The 21,967-nt window shown below is 41.8% G+C and overlaps 1 protein-coding gene across 2 annotated transcripts in view; it reads left to right on the plus strand.

Moving 5' to 3' along the window:
• The first annotated feature begins 12,062 nt into the window (after positions 1 to 12,062).
• The window catches only part of LOC310816306 (ecto-NOX disulfide-thiol exchanger 2-like), a 138,612-nt gene continuing 128,707 nt past the window's right edge, over positions 12,063 to 21,967 (plus strand). For both annotated transcript variants that reach the window (XM_083686437.1, XM_083686436.1), the window contains exon 1: positions 12,063 to 12,197. The gene's annotated coding sequence lies outside the window, so the exon portion shown is untranslated. The remainder of the gene's footprint in view (positions 12,198 to 21,967) is intronic.

Here is a 21,967-nt window from a genome sequence, read left to right on the forward strand (position 1 = left end):
CGGTCCCCCCTCCTCTTCAACTCTGGTTGCCCTCCTGTGTTCCAGTGTCCTGACATCGTTCTCCTTCTGCTCGGAGCAGGGGGCCCATCGGCATGCTGGGCCACAGGCCTGAGGGGAGTTTAACTGTGCTTAATCTGCTCCCATCATGCATCAGGTCTCCCAGCAGCCCATGGTGGAGGACTTGTCTCTCTCTGTCAGCCATGACAGCCACACATGTTTATCCTGTTCATGGTCAGATGAGAAGCAGGTGATGTAAAATAGGCGTATGTCAATCTCTGGGTCTGGCAAGCTTCATTCTTTCAAAGGGAAGAAAAGCACGTCCTGTGTTTACACACTAATCCAGATGGCTGGAAAAGCTCACTTCCTGACATTCCCCAAACAGACTAAGCTGAGTCTGAGTCGTGCTGTACAGTGTGTAATGAGGATGTGGGCATTATGTATGTACTATATATGTAATTCAGATGCCTTGCTGTCTGATTCCCACAACTCCTTCATCTTGGAAACTATGAGTTTTCTGATGTATTCACACGCTTTCACAGTCTGTGACACGAATATAAGAACAATGAATAACTGCACGTCAGGCATACGGCTTATGCTTCATGTCACCTTCAATTCTAGATCATCTTGAGCAGTGATTTTGCACTAGCTGTTCAGTCACCACCAAGGGCTTTGTACAGTACCTCTGAGATTCTGCTTTGCATAGGGCAGAAAATGTTTAATTCTTTCAGTTTCCATGGAAGTTCCAATGTGAGACTCTTATTTTAGCTGTCTGGTGTGAGGCAAAATTACGGGTGATGCTTCAAACCTCAAAAAGGTATTTAGTGAATAACAGGCACTCAAAACATGAACCAGAGGATGAGAAACAGAGATGTATCAAATGAAAGCCCCTTTAACTCACCAGGAGAGGTGGGTTAGCCTCCCCTGTAACTCACTGACTAAAAAGCAGGGAACGTAAACCAGCTGTTCTAACAGTGGGAGATGACAATTTCCATCTACACCTCACAGCAGCCTAGAGGAGACAAGCTTACTTTGGCAGTACAACCTAGTCCTAAGGTTTTATTCAATATCTTGCACCAATCCAATGACAATAAATATACACGTATGATATATGTCCACAACTCCAAAAGCAGACTACAATTCACTTCTAAAACAACAAACATAATCATATTTCAGGTGGTGGCAATTCCACTCCACCGTGACAGAAGTCAATGACAACTTCCATTAGGGTGAACTATGAAGATGTCCTCTGTGTGTAATTTGTATTGGACAGGATATACCAGGGTAGAGACAGCAATAATCCTCTTGTCATTGTGGCTAGTTTATACTACATAGCCCATAATTCATCACCAGAACTGATGGTTCAATTCCACCAGCAGAAGTACAATCCGCTCCAACATTGACCAACTGTCTGTGTGAAAAATGTGTTGTTTATGAGTATTTGAGGTCCCTCAGTCCTAGTGTTATGATGACCAAAGGTAACTGGGTGAAGATGGTCTCAGCAAAAAAAACTACACGGAAACTAATGTTCCTGCATGTGGTACAAATCTGGGGACTCTATGGGTAATGTAGTTTAACCTATGTCTGGGTGTGGTGGACACTGCAGTATTTCCTGAGATGGATTACTGTGGTGCAGAGTGCAGCAGTCCACCTGTCAAGCTCAGTGAGAGAGGCTGCTTAGTGAGACCACAGTTTTCCGGCTTACTGGGGTATGAAATTCATTTACTTCACACCTCTTTCAGACTTCATCTGAAATCAGGACCCTTTCAGCTCTGATGGGAGGACTTACAGGGCCTGGTGGCCACTTTCCACAGTTTAACACTGGGTAGGAAGCTAAATGAGGGAAGTGCAAATACAGAGAGAATGCTCAGAGAGAATGCTCAGAGAGAATGCTCTGATTGCTACACAGGAGAGTCGGCCAGTTAAACTGGGGTGGAATGTGAGAGGAATTGGGATGTATTTTACCGCCACAATAGAATCACAATACTTTTCGAGGACCATGTGAACTGCAACAAACACACAGAACATCCATACAGGCTTGTCGATTCTAAGTAATTGGAAAACAGAAAATAGCCTAAATTACATTGCTGGAAATAGTAAACGGACGTATAGACATATAGTACCTGTTACTAGGCTACAGTTTTCGCCCATCCAGCTCTCTGTGTGCCTCAGCTCAACGTTGTCATTTGACTTACTGTCTCTTTCATGTTTTGGAGAGAGAAGAGATGGTTAAACTTCTGAAGGAGATTTATTTTTAACTAGGGCCTTTATTGTAGAAGAGTAGAAGATGTGCAAGATGAGGTGGGAATTATTATATGCTGACATTTTCTCAGCCATGGCAAACAAAGATGGATGAATGTAAGCCTGTACTGTATATGAGAGCTTTCAAAAAACTTACTGTAGTTCCCTGATTACCTTGTCACATAGACTTATTTTTTGACAGAACGTGGGTGATCAAATATATACCATTGCTGCTGAGCAAGAAACTGAACAAAGCCATTACCTTTTAAACTGTAGCACTAATGTCATACTTAAAGATACAATCTGGGATTGGTACATTTACTTTACTGACTTTTAAATCAATGACATGTCTTATAAATGCCTCATGAGCTTAGTTCAACTGTCTTCATCAGAATCCAGAATATATATTTATTCCATTGTTTTTTAAACAATGTAATTGTAAACAAACAATGTACATGTTTAAAACTATTATTTTGATCAGTGACTCATAAATGGTCACTCCAAGCTCCATCTCTGAATTTGTGAATTTGATTTCTCCAGCCCCATCCCATAGCTGTTTACCAAAAGAAAAGTGGTGAGAGACTGCTTTGTTATTGTTTGAACCCCAGATTGCCCCTTTAAGAGATATGGAATACATAAAATACAATTTTTACCACTGACACTTTTTAATAGAAGTTTAAAAGAATGACACTGAGCAAAGGAAAGAAACCACCCACTTGAACTCCACTAAGTGGCCAGTGGCTAGGAATTCCACTGTGTGCTGTAGGCTAACAGGTGTTAACAGCTTAATTTCTTGTAACAGTGTTACTTTACAGGTAGAAGAAACTTAGTGTAAAGTGTTACCATTTCTAAATCCTGCTTGTTAGACTTATCACCAGCTACCTTTCTTGGCATCTCACTGTCTAACTTTGAAGAGATCCACCTGCGTCCTCCATCTCTCTCTCTCCAGGTTCATATCAGCACATTCCAGACCATTAGTCAGGACATCGCTCCATCGCCCAATCAGAGCCCCTCTGTAATAACCAGTAGGAGACCAATTATACTGAGGAGCTCATGTCTGTTCTGACAGTTCTCACCTTTCCTCCATGAAAGGAAGCCTGCAGCACATTATTACAGTAAAGAAAATAATACAGACAATTATTACACTTTCAGCTATGAAGACAGGACTGAAACTATCTCTGTTGATGAAACGAATAGCTTGCAGGAGAGAATTCAGCCCTGATGCCAAATATCTACAGAATAATCTCATGATTCAGTTTGTGTCAATGTTGGTTTTGCACAGGGAAGAGATAAGCCTAGATGCAGCTCCTTTAAGAGACATGTTGATGGCATATTGATTGGTTGGGTTGGCATCATCTACATGTTTTCTCATTCGCCAATGCCCTTGAGGATCAACAAAGTGTTTAATGAGAAATGCCACCCGGCCTCACACTGAGGGACAAAACCAATTTTGGAAAAATAATAGGCTAATAGTGAGGGTTAGTGTCTTCAATATGGTGACGGTGTCTGTTGGCTAAGTATTGCATTGTGGCTCGAGGCAGTGGAAATCTTGTTCTTTTGAGATCAGGTCTGAGAAAAGCCTGCAGTAGGGAGGAAATGTAACCCAGTCTGGAATAACACTGAAGGGAATCATAAAATGTAGAAATAGAACGTTATAAATAAGCCAAAAATCTCTGTACTGTAAATAGCCCAAAAACACTGTACTGTTAAGTCTTTAGAGGACAAACTGTACGATACAGTATAAGCTATCTATATGTTATGCTTCTGAAACCTTCAAGAGGGAGATGCATTTACTATGCATGTTATCAAGTCACAACTATATCTACTGTATTAGTATAAGCAGCATCTAATTCTGCAACTTTTATACTACAGTATATAATGGTAGGCCCATTGTGCAGACATTATTTAGCTACAATGGCCATAAACAGACTCAGTTCTTATGGGCCAAGTCAAGAAGAAACAGGCACTGTAATCTATTTGTTTTTGTTCATTAGAACTGAAACAAGGCTTTTTACCAAGCCTGCGACTCATATATCATCAAATACTTTTTCTGAGTATGATGAACACATACAGACCCAGTCCTAATTGGCCAAGTGAAAAGTGTCAGAGCCCTCTGAAAGACTAAGAGCCCCTCCATCAGACATACGACACAGGCATTGATTGATGTGCTTGAGAAGTCCCAGGCAGTCCCATTGGAGTTAGACTACAGCACAAAGCAACATTCAGCATAGCTAATCCTCTGCTGACAGTCTCACTCCACTCTATGAAGTGAGTTTAGACTACTGAATTATGTTATTGTGCGGCAGGCAACATTTGTATGCACAAGAGATACGGATTTGAAATGCTGTTGCAAAGTCATTCAGCTGCTACTCCTCATCACACTTGCAGAGAGTCACTAATCTTCATCTGAACACAAACCAGTCGACAGGGCTGAAGTACAGACCCATGCATTTCTATGTCTGGGTGGTGAAGCTGCTTAGTAAGACAGAACAATAATGATATAGCTTATTTTAGTGGTTCCCCATTTCAGTGATGCATGTCAGAATATTTTAGGTCTTAATGAACAGGATATAGGGACAGGGCTGGCGCCAGAACACACTGAGCAGGAGGGCATTGGATTTTCACAGGGTTGTTGACAAGTTATATAACAATATACTGTATATAACTGTGAAATCGCTGCATAGTGTGTACTGCATGCAACCGATCACCACAAGCTTCAATGCCTTTGAGCTCAGATAACATAACCACTCGATTTTAGAGGAAAGCATGTCTTTTGATATTCCATTGTAGAGGCATTTCGTGGGCAGTCAGCAGCGGTCCGGTAAAATTTGCGTGTAATGACTGATGGAGAACAGTTTTGAGTTAACCCCTATGTCAGGATTTGGTAGAAGCAGGAAATAAAGTAGAAGGAAAGCCAGTGTGGTCGAGGGCTTTTTCCTTTTCTAAATGTATTTGTTTCACTCTGAGAACCTGGAGCAAGCTATGGTGTGCAAACTTTTCTCAAACAATTGAAAAGCTATTTGTCAAATGATGTGCTACATAAAGTTAGAATGCAATGGTGCCGGATAACAAATGCCCAAGAAGACAATGTCCAGGCAAAATATTCCAGCAAGTCAAAGTAGGCTAAGCCTACTGTATCTATCTACCAAGTTAAAACTGAATTTTCTACTGCTGTTTTTGGATATTTCACTTGGTACAAGGGCACATTGGATGAATTACTTCCCAGCAATCTAACAAGTAGGGGTATTTAGCTGATCCTCATCATAGGCTATTACACTAAACACAATTTCCCCCCAAATATGATGAAGAAAATGTAGAAAATAACTGACCTAAGCACTTGTGTACATTGCAGACAAACACAAGAGGCAGTCGGCTGCTGCAGCTAAGAAAATCCTGTTAGGAAGTTGATTTCTCGTTTAAGGACATATTTTCAATAATTCAATAGTTATTCTAAAGTTATGAATGATCTAATGCCTTGACATGTTGTCATGGATTCACGCCTTATTTGTGCAGTGCAAGGCCATGGAGCCACCTGCATCCTGGATCAATCAGACAGATTAATGAAACAGAACCTGCTGACATGATGGACCCAGAAGCTCCTATTACAACCAGCAGGTCCTGCAGTAACCAACCACTGCTCAGCTCCTATCAGACTCCTGCAGAGGGGCTCACTGCTACACTGAGCTCAGTCCCCTTCATAGACAGGTGATACACAGGAGACCTAGGCAGCCGAGGGCACAGGAAAGACAGATCTCCTATTTCAAGTAAAGCCTGAAACCCTGCATCTAATCCCAGGTTTATTTACAAGCATGGCAGCCATCGCCTGTAGATAATTCAATTCAATCTTTGTGTTCCAAAGCTCTAACTGTTTAATCTTTGGCTGGCAACACAAACAGTGAAACGAGTTGTATTCAACTCTTAGCTGAAGCTCATGCATAGATGCATTTCGCACATTACGTGTCGGGGCCCCCCACCACACCTTCAACTCAATGTTAATACAGAATAATAATATCATAAGGCAATAATAAAAACAAGACATCAAATAAATAATAGAAAACTGTGTAGGCCTACAATATAAATTATATAATAAAAGGTTATAAAGGGTTGGCTTATTAGAAGCAAGGCTAAAGAATATACACTCACTGAACATTTTATTAGGAACACCTGTACACCTTCTCATGGTGGAGGTGGTGTAATGGTGTGGGGAATGTTTTCTTGGCACACTTTGGGCCCGATAACACCAGTCAATCATCGCTTTTTTCAACACATTCTCATAATTATGACATATAGTACTCTCTAGAATATTGTGATTAGCTGAATTTACTCGCACTGCATTAGTGTTGCCATTCATCTGTCTCTAGATTATTATGACTCATTTTCCTCCTGGTTTTGACAACGGGGGCTCAGTGTATGCCAGGATAATGGTCGTCCTGAATTTTAATCAATTTGAGGATTAACCTCTCCATCACAGAGGTGCCTCTGACAACACAACTGTGAGTCAGGGTTCAGGATTAGCCAGGGAGGACACACACCAGCTCATTATTGGACTTATATCTACAGACCTGTGTGAGACCCCATATTTCACTGACATTACCAGTAATAACCCAGTAAGCCCTCAAAGACGGGCAGTTTCAGGAGGAATTCACCTTATCATGCGCATGGCTGCAGTCAGTTGAATGTCTTCGCAGAGGCTGCATGGTTAATGAATGATCCACCACCTCATTTCCGTCTGGAGGCAAGCTATCCACAGTGGTGTCTTCATCAAAGGCTTGTCTTCAAGGCATTCAAGTCCTCATATGCCACTCGTGTCTACAAGCACATTCACATCCTATCATTCTACCAAGGGACACCACTGCTGCTCAGTCAGAGATGTATCCTCTGAATTGTCCATTTAGTTGGCAACTCCTGCTACTAATACTGTAGCCTCCTGTTGTACCGTAGCTACCTCACAAGACCTTAAGTTCATTACACTCAACAACTCCTGCTACTAACACTGTAGCCTCCTGTTGTACCGTAGCTACCTCACAAGACCTTAAGTTCATTACACTCAACAACTCCTGCTACTAACACTGTAGCCTCCTGTTGTACCGTAGCTACCTCACAAGACCTTAAGTTCATTACACTCAACAACTTCAGCTGCTACACTATAAATGAAATACATGAATTGATATTATTTACAAGTAGCATGGATGGTGGTTCTGTCATGTCAAACAGACAGTTCTATTTACATTTTTATCATTGCAGATGAGGCTGTCCAAATGTTTATTTTCAGTCTGTCTGAATCTCTTTCATCTAAAAGACGAACGACAGAAACTCATTTCGTATTTTGCGTGCACATACACAGGCACACACACACGCACGCATGCACGCATTCACATACACACACACACACACACACACACACACACACACACACACACACACACACACACACACACACACACACACACACACACACACACAAACACCACTAAAAAGACAACCCACAGTGTGTGCCATTGAATATCTTATCAGACGAATGTCAAAATAAATTATTATATATTTTTAACAGACTAGAAAAAAGAACAGAGCATGCATTTCATCAGTTGCTTGACAGATAACATGCATTAATGTCAGGGCTTTGGGGAGATAAATACAGTATATATTGTTTTTGTTCTCCCAAATCTAGTATGTCTATTGAGGTTGAAAGCCAACAACTCTTCCTTGTCCTACTGATGGTCCTCAGATATGAGCCTTTCCCAGTGTAGGCAGCCTGATACTGCACTCAGTCAGAACAAATGCATTTACAACATCATTTACCCTCCTTGATCACCACATTATAAACATAACACTTTGCACTGTCTCATTATTAGGAAAATGCAATTCATGCATAACAAATGCAGAAAGAAATGTTTAAGTGTCCTAATGTACTCTGTAATTGCACAATTACACAATTAACCATATTACTAGTAATATAAATGGTTTGGTTTATGTCACAAGCCAGAGAGGATATTTAGTGTTGTGTTCAATATAGCCTATTGGAGCATGCATTGATCTTTCAGAGACCAAGATGAGATTGCAGCACTCCATTGAGAGTTTAATATCCAGAGATGAACAGGGACAAGTAAAGTCCCCAAATCATTTCCTGGCCCCTACAGTCACATTTCATAGAGACACTAAATATTAAACTGCCCAATGTCTCTGTTGGGTAAGTTCTGTAAAACTTGAGTTAGTGAGAGCATTTCATTTTCTGCCTTTTTAACGATAACTTTGCAGCTCTCTTAATGGTGCATGGAGATGGTGTACAATAAAACCTATTAAAATCATTCTCTAGCTGTTACCTCAGTATCCATACCAAGAGGGCCCCATAAGAACTGGACGGAAAACACTTGGCAAGGAAAAAGCAATCAAGACAAAATCAACTGCTATTTAATCTACGAACAGCTTCGTCAGGAAATGCGACACTTGAAAGACAGAGAGATTATTTAAATCCAGCTACAATTTAACCTCCACTACCAGATTGGATCCATTTCTCTTAAGCTTTAGTAAACATGGCATCAGGAGGTTGGTAAGCAGGATAACACCCACTCCATCACTCATCCAAGACAAGAAAAGCCATTTCCTCTGTGACGCACAGTGGGCCTGTGTGAATCATTAATAAACAACCTTTGATTGCATGTAAACAGTTGCTCGTCAGCTCATAGAAAGGGAGACCTCTTGACTTCCTATAGTTCTGATGGCTACGGGCAAAGGAGCCTTTCTTGGTTGTTGCTAGGATACACAACTTTCTGTGTGAATCACTTTGGACATGATGAGGTTTGTGCAGCCCTGACACTTGAATGTTTTGCATCATTCCGCACACCACTGTATGTACTCCCAAAACACTCGGGATGCATGTCAGTGTAAAATGTAATGAGAAAAACAGAGTGGCTCAAAGTGGAGAAGCAGGTAGCTGCACGGGAGGAATGCCTGTAGGGGAAGATACTACATACACTGCTGAGGGGAAAATATGTGTTTTGTTTAGTCAACATCAGGTTCTTCCATGTTGGTAATCTTCTTTTCATGTTCCTACTGGGCAGTTAAAAGCATTACAGTTGACAGTGAAACCAACATCACAAACGTGTGATAAATTGGTTACAGAAATTGATGTTCTTATGAGTACATAGGCCTGTTTCTCCCAGAAGCCGACTGGTTATGGTGGTGATCACAGTTTTGAGTAAAACTGAATATATTCTCACACCTTCTGTAGCTCTTGTATGTACTGTAGCACTTATTTGTTATGTCAATATTGCATTTGTCACTAAAATATGTATTGAAGATACAACACTTCACAAACTAAACAATGCCATTTCAAACGTGTCATTTACATCCTACCGAGGGTCATAAAGAAGCAAAGCTACGCATGTCAGACTATGTGAAATGTTGTCGACTTTGTTTTGTCGACATTTCTCGTACATTTCGTTCTGCTGGCAGCACACGGCGCCCGATAAACGTGAAGTTGAAGCTGTGAGCGGTAATTGAAGCAAACCTGCTGTGAAACAGGTAACACTACATCTCCCCTGCTGAGACAGAGATGTAAATAGTTTGATGTTCCATTTGGGAATATTAACAGATCGTTATATGATGATAACATTTAAACTCAGCATTCATGCCACTTAGTTCAGTCCAACTGGAGCATGTGTGCAGCACATGGAATGATAATTGTTATTGATGTTATGTCAATAGGCAAAATAGATACTCGATACAAAACACATACGCATTACTCGGCCTAATCCATTGCAAACATGCCAAAATGGATGAATCCACATTGAAATGTCAAAACATGTCAAATATCATCGCATTTCCTCAGGGTGAAAGAGCTTTAGCAATGGCATAATTGACTGTTAATGGTCCAAATAGTTAATGAAGTGGGATTTCAGAGCATGCTGGCACATGTGATAATCCCCTGTAATGAGAGTACACTGGATATCACTGGCTTTGTTCATGTCCCAGCATCACTCAGTGAGCTTAACGATCACAACAGTAACAAGGGAGCCGTGAGGCAGGACATGACAAGCCATACAATCTCCAGTTAAAGATAAGGACACATAACAGAGGAGCCATGCAATGTGTTTTGTAATATTATGGCAGAACTGGGAGGGCACCCCCCATATCAAAATATCAATCTCCTTATTCTTCATGATCAAATCAAATCCAGAAGTCTCTGTGATGTATGTTCTGTGCTGTCTGCATTGTGGGGTTTTGCATTTGGATGTTTATTGTTTGTACAAGCTTGAATATGGGCTCTTCATGAGTTAAAGGCTTGAAGCCTAATGGAAAGAAAGACTTTTGTTGTTTATTTGCCATGCAATCAATTCTCAAAATGTGGTAGACAACACACTGCACCCCCCCCCAAAAAAAACCAACAACAACACACTGCACACACCCCTTCCAAAACAACACACACGCACACCGCCAAGGGAGAACAGAGTTCTGCGCACAGGGTCAGCCATATTTGGCACCCCTGGAGCAGTTAGGGGTCAAGTGCCTTGCTCAAGGGCACAACGGCAGTGGTAGGCACCTTAGATATGATGCCAAGAGCCCTCAAGTCACCAGCTCACATCCGTCTCCGTCCTGGGGTGGGGAATGAACCGGTGACCTGTCGATTGCTGGCCGGCCTCTAAAACCCCTAGGCTACCTGCCGCCCCAAGTAAAAGTGAAAGAGAAAGTTGTCCAGAAAGGAGACAGGACAGACTAACATACCAGAGGTGATGAGAGGAGGGTGTAGCTTGGTGTGTTGATGATGGGCGAACAGAACTGAAGCATATGGAGAGAGCAGTCACAGGTGAGTGCCACCATCAGGGGGGCACAGACTGCTCATGCTGTTACAAAGCCCAGGGTTGGGTAGAACACAGCATTGAGGGACAAAGGGCTAAATCAGGTCAGGTGTTTCGTACCTGTGGATACCGCTCAGTCACACTGATAATAAGGACACACATTTCACGGTGGGATTTGTAATGGTTATCCAACAGGTGCTGACCAACATTTTCATGGTGACATTTGATTCTCCAAATAATATTTATTCCTTCTGAATGCTCATAACGACAGGAGACAAACAGAATTCTGTCATGAAGTCACATTTCTCCTCCTTTCTATTTCATCTGTTGTCATTGTAAATCATGTTCATCTCTGATGATAGTCTAGTATTGTATTCATTGAAAAAGCAACTCCCACTATCCATTAAAAAATGACTGAATAAGAATAATGACAGCTGCAGAAAAGGATAATGACTTCTGAAAAATACAGCTGATGGGCAGAAATTACATGGCCCTTTTAGCTGCTTGTTAAAGCCAAGGGGCGGCAGCCAACTCAGTAACCTTAGCAATTATCTTATCTTTTGTGCATTTGAAAAAGACAGCCATACAATTTGCTCTGGATATTAGGAAAGTAGAACAAAGAAATGAACTAACTGTGGGCTGAACTTTGACCACAGTAACACGTTCACCGACAGTATATGCAATGACCTTCTGAGCAAAAGGCTGTATTATAGTCTGCAGTTGACCAAAAAAAAACAACCTTCTAGTTTAAATGTTAATGTGTTATTTCAGGTACATAGGTACACCACAGCCATTTTTAGGGACAGCCATGCCACTTTCTTAGGTCATGGTAAATGTATTGCACAAGAGCATACTTTACACACTAGCACACAAGCATATGTATTGCACGCTCTCCCCTTTCCTGCTGTCATTCCATGTCATTCCATGTCCAACACCGCGGGTCTGTGTTGTCGCCTCGTCACACGCTCCGCTGCGGGGTTGTCCTGGAGACAGAGGGCGCTATTATCACTCCGACAAAAACACAAGCACGTGCGGGATCCCATGATTCGGTTGTTGACTTATTTGACAGTACTGTTGCTAAGCAGTTGCTTGCTTAGTAACCAGAGAAAGAAGACAAAACAGAGGACCGGGGACTTAGATTCACATGTGAAGTAAACAACACCGGTATGTAAGTTTTAGAGGACATATCCTTCGTTCGTTGTTGCATTGCATAAGCTCGCTAGCTTCCTGCTAACTCATCTTACACACCCGCTTGTCAAGCTGTTCTCGCCATTGTTGCTTGGACTTCCGCGTGGATAGCCCATAATAATAACTTTCTTTACAATGATGTGCCATACAACCCCCTTCTTTGGTGTAACAGGACGTTACAAAGCAAGCAAGCTGGATAACTAACTTGCGGAAAGTTAGCTAGATTAGGTCATGGTTTGTGGGGCTGGGGGACATAGGACAATTGCACCCACTAGCTAGCTAGTTAGCAAGCTTCCGTACCTAATGGCTGGGTTATCATCATGATGAACTAGCTTGTGTGTTAGCTTGATAGCACAGCTAGCTATGACAAACACAAGCTGACTAGCTACCATTGACGTTAGCTAGCTGTAGCCCTGTAGTACAAGTTTTCAGCTGCCTCTCTCTCTCTCTCTCTCTCTTGTATAGTAATATAACAAACTGTAATAGTAGGCACACTACTATTAGACTAAGTGTGTGTGAGTGTGTAACTATAGTAACACTATACGTTTAGTAATATAATACGATATAATAATAGTTGCTCTACTACTAGACTGTGTGTGTGTGTCTGTCCGCTCTTCCATCCAGGAGGACCAATCATACACAGACCTTGTCTCAGCATGTCATCTGTGATTCATTCACATGTGGATTTTTTGTAACCTAGCAACACAAGAATAAGATCCTTGCTTGTAGGCATAAGTACGAGGCAGTCAAGAGGGCTCACTGACTGAAGTGATGAGCAACTGTTTAACATGCAATCAAAGGCTGTTGATAATGATTCATGCAAACCCCCAGTGCACAGATGCAGGAGTAGGTGGCATCCTGCTTCTTGCTTCTGATGCCTTTCAAACATGTAGCATAGTGGCCATAGTTGCCAGAACAGCAGCACTGTAGAATGAGGCTAGGCTTAACCCTCGCTAGTGTCTTAAGAACTTACAACTTTGACGCTTTAGGTCTTTCGCTTGGCGTAATGACATTAAGTATGGTAAAATTAAATGCAGTCATTCAAGTTTTACAGAACTTACCCTGCAGTGAAACATTAGCCATTTTAACATTCAGTGTCTCTGAAACGTGCATGTCCAATAAATGATTTGGGGACTTTACTCCTTCCTGTTTAGGCTGTGTCTGGATATTAAACTGCACTCTCATGTTGCTCTCTGAGAGATCAATGCCTGCTCCAGTAGGCTGTATTGAACAGAACACTAATTTGCCTCTCTGGCTCGAGTTATGCTTCGCCCATCTTTTTGATGAAACCAAACCATTAAATGTCACTGTAATATGGTTGATTGTATAATTGTGCAATTACAGAGTACATTAGGACACTTAAACATTTTCCTTTGCATATATTAAACATAAATAGCATTAATTTGACAAAAGTAATATGCATTATAATGGTAATGGACCAGAGATCAGAGACAATTTATTCTGTAATAAGATGCGTTTAGGTAGCATCTGTGGCTAATGTCCAAACTGGATAAGGCCCTTTTCTAATCCAAGATAAGGAGCATTTCACTTTTACTCAGATTGTTGTCATGCGAGTATCTTTTTCCTTTTTGTGGAATGTCATTAGGGCAATTGAAAATGGTGTCAATTAATACTACATCATAATTCAAACAGACTATCAAACAGATGCATCAAGGCACAGCTCTTTCTTCCCTTTTGATGCTCAGGCTGATAAAGAAATCAATGGAGCACACTGTTGGTTGGATCTTTGAGTGGGAGGTGTATGTGTGTCTGTGTCTACTCCAGAAGTTTGGATTTGACTAACTGTATGAAGTCTGCGACCCATTGACCCCACCAGACGCTGGATATCTTCTCATCCATCTTCAGCTGGAGGCCATGGGTGTAGCATCCCATAACTAAGCTTCCCCAAAAGTACATTTAATTAAATGTAGGCCTACCAAAAATTATATAATTACTCCTGTCATTATAAGCAAAGTGAGTAATTTACTCCTACAATAAGGCAGAGGCATTTAATCTCACATAAATCACATTAGTCTCCTTCTCCTACGTAATTTGCAAGAGTAGGCCTCGGCTACCGATGGATTTTCCAAAACACACAGTTAAGGTGACTGTAGGCCTGACAGGGATGGAGTAAATTCGTTGTGGAATAAATTGTTTTAATTTCTCCTCCTTTTATAATTCTTTCCGTTCTTGATCCAGCCCCATCTTTTAAACAGTTCCAGCTGTGTGTTGGTGAACTTCAACACCTGGCCACCTCAGCCAGGTGGCTGCACCATTGTTTCGGTCCGTATTAGTTCTCAGGAATTTGAGCGAGACCCAACCCCTGGAGTCCCGTCAGATTCAAGCTGAATCAAAGCTCTACTGCAGGAGCACATCATATATACTACTACTACTAATAATATATATGCCATTTAGCTAATGTTTTTATCCAAAGCGACTTACATTGCAGTGAGTGCATACATTTCAGTATATATGGTCCCAGCGGGAATCAAACCCACAACCTAAGCGTTGTTAGCGCCATGCTCTACCAACTGAGCCACAGAGGACCACAGCCTCCATACATCAAATAACGAAACCCAGGCCCAGTCTATGGAGACAGGTGGCCCAATGAACACCGAAATGTAAAATGTATTCCATAAAAATGAGTTTCTAACCAATTTTGCCCTGTTTTATTTCATGGATTATAATTGTAAACATGCCCAACAGTTATTGTTTACAATTTTGTCATGTCAAGAATGGCAGGAAATGCGACCCCCCCCCTGAAAAAATAGCTTCCCCAAACTCATGCTGCGCCCATGGGCTATAGATATAATATGTCAATTTGATATGCCCTATGCTACAGTAATTGTTTTGAAGTCTAGCCTTGTTATGATAGTGCAGTAGTATGATAAGTGGAAGTAGCTACAGTATGTGCCAACATTTTTATATAATGGTACTACTAAAAGAGGGATGTGATGTTGAAAAGTTAATTGGTGTCAGTATGGGACTTGAAAGCAGAGGGGCTTTAGACGACAGTTGCGTTAAATGCCTGGAAGACGAGCCTTTGAGGACACCAATGTGGGCTAAATATGGTGGATCATTACCCGTGCAGCCTCCGCAAAGACATTCATCTGACTGCAGCCGTGTTCATGATAAGGTGAATTCCTCCTTTAATTGCCTGTCTTTAGAGAGATTTGAGGGATTACTAGGTTATTACTGGTAATGTCAGAGCAATATGGGGTCTCATACAGGTCTGTAGATGTGAGTCCAATAATGAGCGGACGCGTGTCCTCCCTGGTTTAATCCTGAACCTGACTCACAGTTGTGTTGTCAGAGGCACCTCTGTGATGGAGAGGTTAATCCTCAAACCAGGAGGAAAATTCAGTGTTGTTAAGTGTTGAGACTTAAGTAACTGCTGCAGAGCTGAGGTGACACACAGGGACAGACTCCAGGCTCTCTGCCTGTCGACAGGGACAGGGACAGTTTCTCCTGTCCTGTGAGGCTGTGAGTGTTGGAGAGGCAGAGCCACAACCTTGGTAAAGATCGACAGGGACAGAAACCCCCCAGTGAAGGATGATGCTCCATGTCTGTGCTTTCTCCTCGAACTCTCCTCTTCTGGAGGTAGCAGTGTTCTAATTGGACCGAGCGAGTGGATTGGGATGGTTGGTTCCCTCGAATTATAAATACATGTAGAGCAAAGATAAAATCATTAAATCGCAAGGCCTATTTCTCTCCATTTTTTGCTTTTCAAGTTATGCATGAGCTCCAGCTAAGAGTTGAATAGATCGGTTTACTCTTTGTGTTGCGAGCTAAAGATTTAAAGGGACACTTCACATTTTTTTTTTTTTTTTTTTTTTAACTCAAAATCGTTGTCCAGATGACCATACAAGCTTCCAAATGCGTTCTGTAGATCACAAGTCACAAGATCGCTAGTTTGAGGATTTTACCCTGAGTGACATATTTGGGGGGTAATCACATTGTTTTGAAGACTACAGGGAGCTTTAGGTAGGTGAGCTTACCTTTCCCGAATTAGCTTCAGTATTGCCTGTTGTCTTTACAGCCATAAGCACAGTGCTAGCACATACATTTATCACTTGTGTTTACTAACGTGCATCTTAGCTAAGATGTGCCTCCATTGCTGGCTGGGAAGCGCAAAGCATTTTGGACGTTGTAGGAAGTTAATTATTTGGACTTACTTCCTTGTTCCAATTAAAGTCGTAGTGACAATCAGTGACATTTTGCTTTGAAACACAGATTGAAACCAGGATGACAATTTTGTACAGGTGACAGCTGCCAGGCTTGTAAATAAGACTGGGATTAGATGCAGCGTTTCTGGCTTTACTTTCATTCTATTCTTATTAGGAAATCTGTCTCTTTCCTATGCTGTAGGCTTCTCTGGTCTCCTGTGTATCACCTGTCTATGAAGGGGACTGAGCACAGTGTAGCAGTGAGCCCCTCTGCAGGAGTCTGATGGGAGCTGAGCAGTGGTTGGTTACTGCTGGGTGTAATAGGAGCTTCTGGATCCATCATGTCAGCAGGTTCTGCTTCATTAATCTGTCTGATTGATCCAAGATGCAGGTGGCTCCGTGGCCTTGCACTGCACAAATAAGGTGTGGATCCATGACAGCATGTCACCAGATCTACTGCTTTGTTGATGCACAGAGCTGATTTATTGACAACACAGGACATGGACATGGATGAGCACTAATGATCCTATGGCTGAAGGCTATGGCTTTTCAGATAAGAACTTTAGGCCTTGTTGTTATTCTCTCAATTTTTCTGTCATTATTCATGTCGAAAGTAACTTTGGAGACAGATAAACTAGTCTATTGTTTTCCCCCTCTTTTCACAGCTTGGCTTTCCCCTAGTGCAGATGTCTGTCAAACCTTTTAAGATGCTTTATGAAACAGTAATGGCTTTTTTCCTGTTTCCTGTCTTTCCTCTGAAACATTATGCCACCATAATGTGTGAGTGGTCTCCTAGGGACAGATGCAGCTGTTAAATAGTTTTCACTTTGAGTTAGCTAGCCGTAATCAAAATATAACTTTTAAAGTTCCTACAATTTCCAATGTGTCTTTTTTTTGCAACTAATTCTAGCTACTTCAAGTAACTTCCAATACAATACACTACTTTATTCATCCCCTTGGCACAAGTAATTTTTTAATCATAACCACTGGATTACAATTACTGTAATTCACAATGTCTTGTGTTAAGATCTACACTCACCAAGGACCTTATTAGGAACACTATACTATTACTGGGTAGGGCCTCATTTTGCTCTCAAAACAGCCTCAATTCTTTGTGGCATTGATTCCACAAGATGTTGGAAACATTCCTTTGAGATTCTGGTCCATGATGACATGATTGCATCATGCAATTCCTGCAGATTTTTCAGGTGCACTTTCAAGCTGTGAATCTCCTGTTCTACCACATCCCAAAGGTATTCTATTGGATTCAGATCCGGTGACTGGGAAGGCCACTGAAGAACACTGAACTCATTGTCGTGTTCATGAAACCAGTTTGAGACGGGTTAGTGAGCGTGGTGCCAATCAAGGGAAGGTTTCAATTTGAGCACTGAGTTGCATTGACTGCCACGAGCTTGATTTCACTGTTAACCTTGTTCAAGTTGGTAGGTATTAAAAATATATATATATTTCTAGAGTTCACTCCCCATCTCTGTGTTTTGTTGTCATATTCTTCACTTTGCTCCTGTGTTATTCCAATCCAAGCCACTGCAACGTTCTGTCAGACCTGACCTGAATCTAATGGAGCCAGTTCCTCGACCGCCTCCGGCCGTGTGCAATACTTAGCCAGCAGACGCCATCACAGCGTTGAAAACATTTCCCTCATTTCGTCCAAAATTGTTTTTGTCCTTCTCGGTGAGGAAGGGTGGCATTTCTCATTACAAAATCCGTTTTGTTGACCCTCAAGGGCATTGGCGAAATGAAAAAAAGAATAGATACGAGAAGATGCCATCCTAAACCAATCAATATGCCTTTTTTTATAGTCTGTGTGGCTGTCTGTCAGAGGAGCTGCATAGGCCTATCTCTGCCCTGTGCGTAAGCAACACTGACACAAACTGAATCGTGAGATGATTCTGCAGATACTTGAATGAAGGCTGAATTTTCTCCTGAAAGCTATTGGTTTCATCAACAGAGATTTAAACAACCTCTGAATCAATATGCTCACAAGCAAATGTTTCAGTTTTTGAGTCCTGTCTTCACAGTTGAAAGTGTAATAATTATAACTCTTTATATCTCTTTTACTGTAATAATGTGCAACAGGCCTCCTCTCATGGAGGAAGGGTGAGAACTGTCAGAACAGACACGAGCTCCTCAGTATAATTGGTCTCCTACTGGTTATTACAGAGGGGCTCTGATTGGGCGATGGAGCGATGTCCTGACTAATGGTCTGGAATGTGCTGATATGAACCTGGAGATAGAGAGATGGAGGACGCAGGTGGATCTCTTCAAAGTTAGACAGTGAGATGGACGGAAGAGATGCTGTTGACAAGTCTAACATGCAGGATTTAGAATACTTTCAATGAAGTGGAATGGAGTTGTCATTGTTTGAGTAGTCAAGTAGGCAACATTAGTCTCATACGTCGAAGGTAGGCTAATCACTGCTATATGCTATAAGGATGGCATATCCAGATTTGTTCACCATGCCTGAGAAAATTTCATTGTATTTAACATAATGCAGATTAGGACATTTAGCAGGCATAGACAACTCCAACCATCTCCTCTCTCACACGAACATGAAAGAGCCAGCCAATTCAATGACAGCGTTGTAGCTCCCTGGAGACTTTTAAATATAACAGTGTTCCCAAGGAGAGGCACATGAGGGATGGATGGGAGAAATACATAGCCTAGTAACTGGTACATTTGCTATTTTCAATGTTCTGTGTGTTTGTGGCAGTTCACATAGTTCTTGTAGGCCTGGCCTATATTGTGATTCTATTGTGAGGATCAAATCCCTCACTTTACAGCCCATTTTAACCCGTCAACTCCTGAGTAGCAATCAGAGGTTTCCTGCTGTATCTGCAGTTCCCTGTATCTCTCAGTTGGTCTCCTACTCAGCGTTGAACTGTGGAAAGTGGCCACCAGGCCCATGCTGTAAGTTCTCCCATCAGAGCTGAAAGGGTCCTGATTTCAGATGAAGTCTGAAAGAGGTGTGAAGTAAATGAATTTCATACCCCAGTAAGCCGGAAAACTGTGGTCTCGCTAAGCAGCCTCTCTCACTGAGCTTGACAGGTGGACTGCTGCACTCTGCACCACAGTAATCCATCTCAGGAAATACTGCAGTGTCCACCACACCCAGACATAGGTGAAACTACATTACCCATAGAGTCCCCAGATTTGTATCACATGCAGGAATATTAATGTGTGGCTTTGCATAGTGAGAACTATCAGGATAAGGGTCTTTCTGTGATGTTGGCATTGGTGCTAAGAGCATTTTAACCCAGTCACTTTTTGTCATCATAACCCTGGGACATAACCCCTGCTTATACACAACATATTTTTCACACAGACAGTTGGTCAATGTTGGAGTGGATTGTATTTCTGCTGGTGGAATTGAACCATCAGTTCTGGTGATGAATTATGAGCTCTGTAGTATAAACTAGCCACAATGACAAGAAGATCATTGCTGTCTCTATCGTGATATATCATATCCAATATAAATTACACAGAGAGGACATCTTCATAGTTCACCCTAATGGAAGTGACTTCTGTCATGGCGGAGTGGAATTACCACTACCTGAAATATGATTATGTTTGTTCTCTTAGTAGTTTATTGAGGTCACGTTTTTTTTGTTGTTGTGTGGAGAAATAGCTCCATATGTTGGTTCATTGGATTGGTGCAAGATATTGGATAAATAGCATTCTGTTTTACTGCAAAAGTAAGCCAGTCCTCTAGGCTGATATGAGGTGCAGATGGAAAATGTCATTTCTCACTGTTAGAACAGCTGGTTCACCTTTCCTGCTGCTTAATTACTGAGTTAAGGGGGCATTCATTTGGCAAATCTCAGTTTCTCCTCCTCTGGTTCATGTTTGGAGTGTCTCCTATTCACTAGATGCCTTTCTGATCAAGAGGGTTGAATCAACTGTAACCTGGCATCACAGATGGCACCCAGAGTGGCCATAGATTCTCACCGTATCGTAGCTCTTTGCACTAACTGAATTGAAACGATCCTAGGATAAAAAGTGGAATGATTTTTTTTTTTTTTGACGGTGCTTTGTGCAGTTCTTTTTATTTTCATCTATGAATCACTGTCTTGGCGTGCCCACTGTAGATATTCACAGGAGAAACATCACACTGTTTCCGTAATGAGAGAAAGTTTGGCCGATCATCCAGCAAGGAAACCCAAATACATAGGCCTGGCCTACAGTACATGAAGCCTGAAACCTTGTCGGAGTCATCATGACTCACAAAAGCAAAAAAAAATTGACTATGAGGGAGTTTGGAGCATTAGAGCGTCCAGCCAGCCAGCCAGCCAACCAGCCAGCCAGCCAACCAGCCAGCCAGCCAGCCAGCCATCTGGAATAATGTGCAAAAATAGAGCTGACCCGTTTTCTTTCCTTAGAGAGAATTGTAGTCCACCAGACCCAGAGATTGACACATCACAAGCTGCCATTTTCTTCTCATCTGCTGTAAGCAGGAGGAACATGTGTGGCTATCATGGCCGACAGAGACACATCTTCTCCGTCCCACCTTTCGCCTCTCTGCACAAACACCGCTGCGTCTGGAAGACCTGATGCATGATGGGAGACCTGATGCATGATGGGAGCACATTAAACACAGTTGAGCGCCGTGTCAGGCCCGTGGCCCAGCATGCCGACGGGCCCGCTGCTCCACGCAGGAGGAGGAGCGAGTCAGGAGTCAGGAACACAGGGGGGAGAGAGTTGAAGAGGGTGACCGAAAGGTCAGGATCACAGTCGCTCTCTGCAAGAGTGTTTTCTCTGTTCAGTTAAATATTAGTGGAACATCTGGTGATCTCCTGTGGACGCCAAGCACGTTTTTAAACTGAGGAGCAAAGTTAAACAGAATTGGATTGTTTGTTGGATTGTTTAAATTCAATCATCTTATGGTTTATTGAAATGATAGAAATGACACAAACATGCTGCACTGCTTTATAAATTGCCCTCAAGCTTGAAGTTTCAATTTCTCTACATGCCAAAGGACAGGCTATTTAGTTGTTATTAAAAGCCTAGTGATGATGATGAGATTCCAGTTTTTATCTGTATATATACATTATATATAAATAAATTATATTTAATTTTACTATACAGAAGGAATGCCTTCAAAATAAAGTTGTTATAGCCATAGGACATAGCAACTACTCGGACAAATCTATCTTAAATTGAACTCATAAGTGATTTTCCTTGGCCACCAAGAGGGGTGTGAATTTCAGACTGAGGGTGTGATTTTCAGAGTGTGTGAAGTCTGGAATGCCTATTTGAGATGCGTGTGCACCTTTTCAAAATAGGAATCCAAATCTTGGAAAGTGCAGAGGCAGAAGTGCACAGAAGATGCAGAGTGCAAGGAAATCAGAATAGGCCCATAGCGCTTTGCAATTTTCAAAACCATGTGATTTACCTCCCTATACATCACCCAGGGTAAAATCCTCAAACTAGCTTTTGATCTGAAAAAGCTTTTGAAAAAACTGGTGTCCCTTTGAGGCTTTGAATGTGAGTCAAGAGACATCGATCAAGTTCATTGGTTTTGTTACCTATGACAGCTAATCTAAAGGACCCGTTTGGTTTTAT

Source organism: Argentina silus (assembly GCF_951799395.1).
Source record: "Argentina silus genome assembly, chromosome: 15".
Classification (NCBI taxonomy): Eukaryota; Metazoa; Chordata; class Actinopteri; order Argentiniformes; family Argentinidae; genus Argentina; species Argentina silus.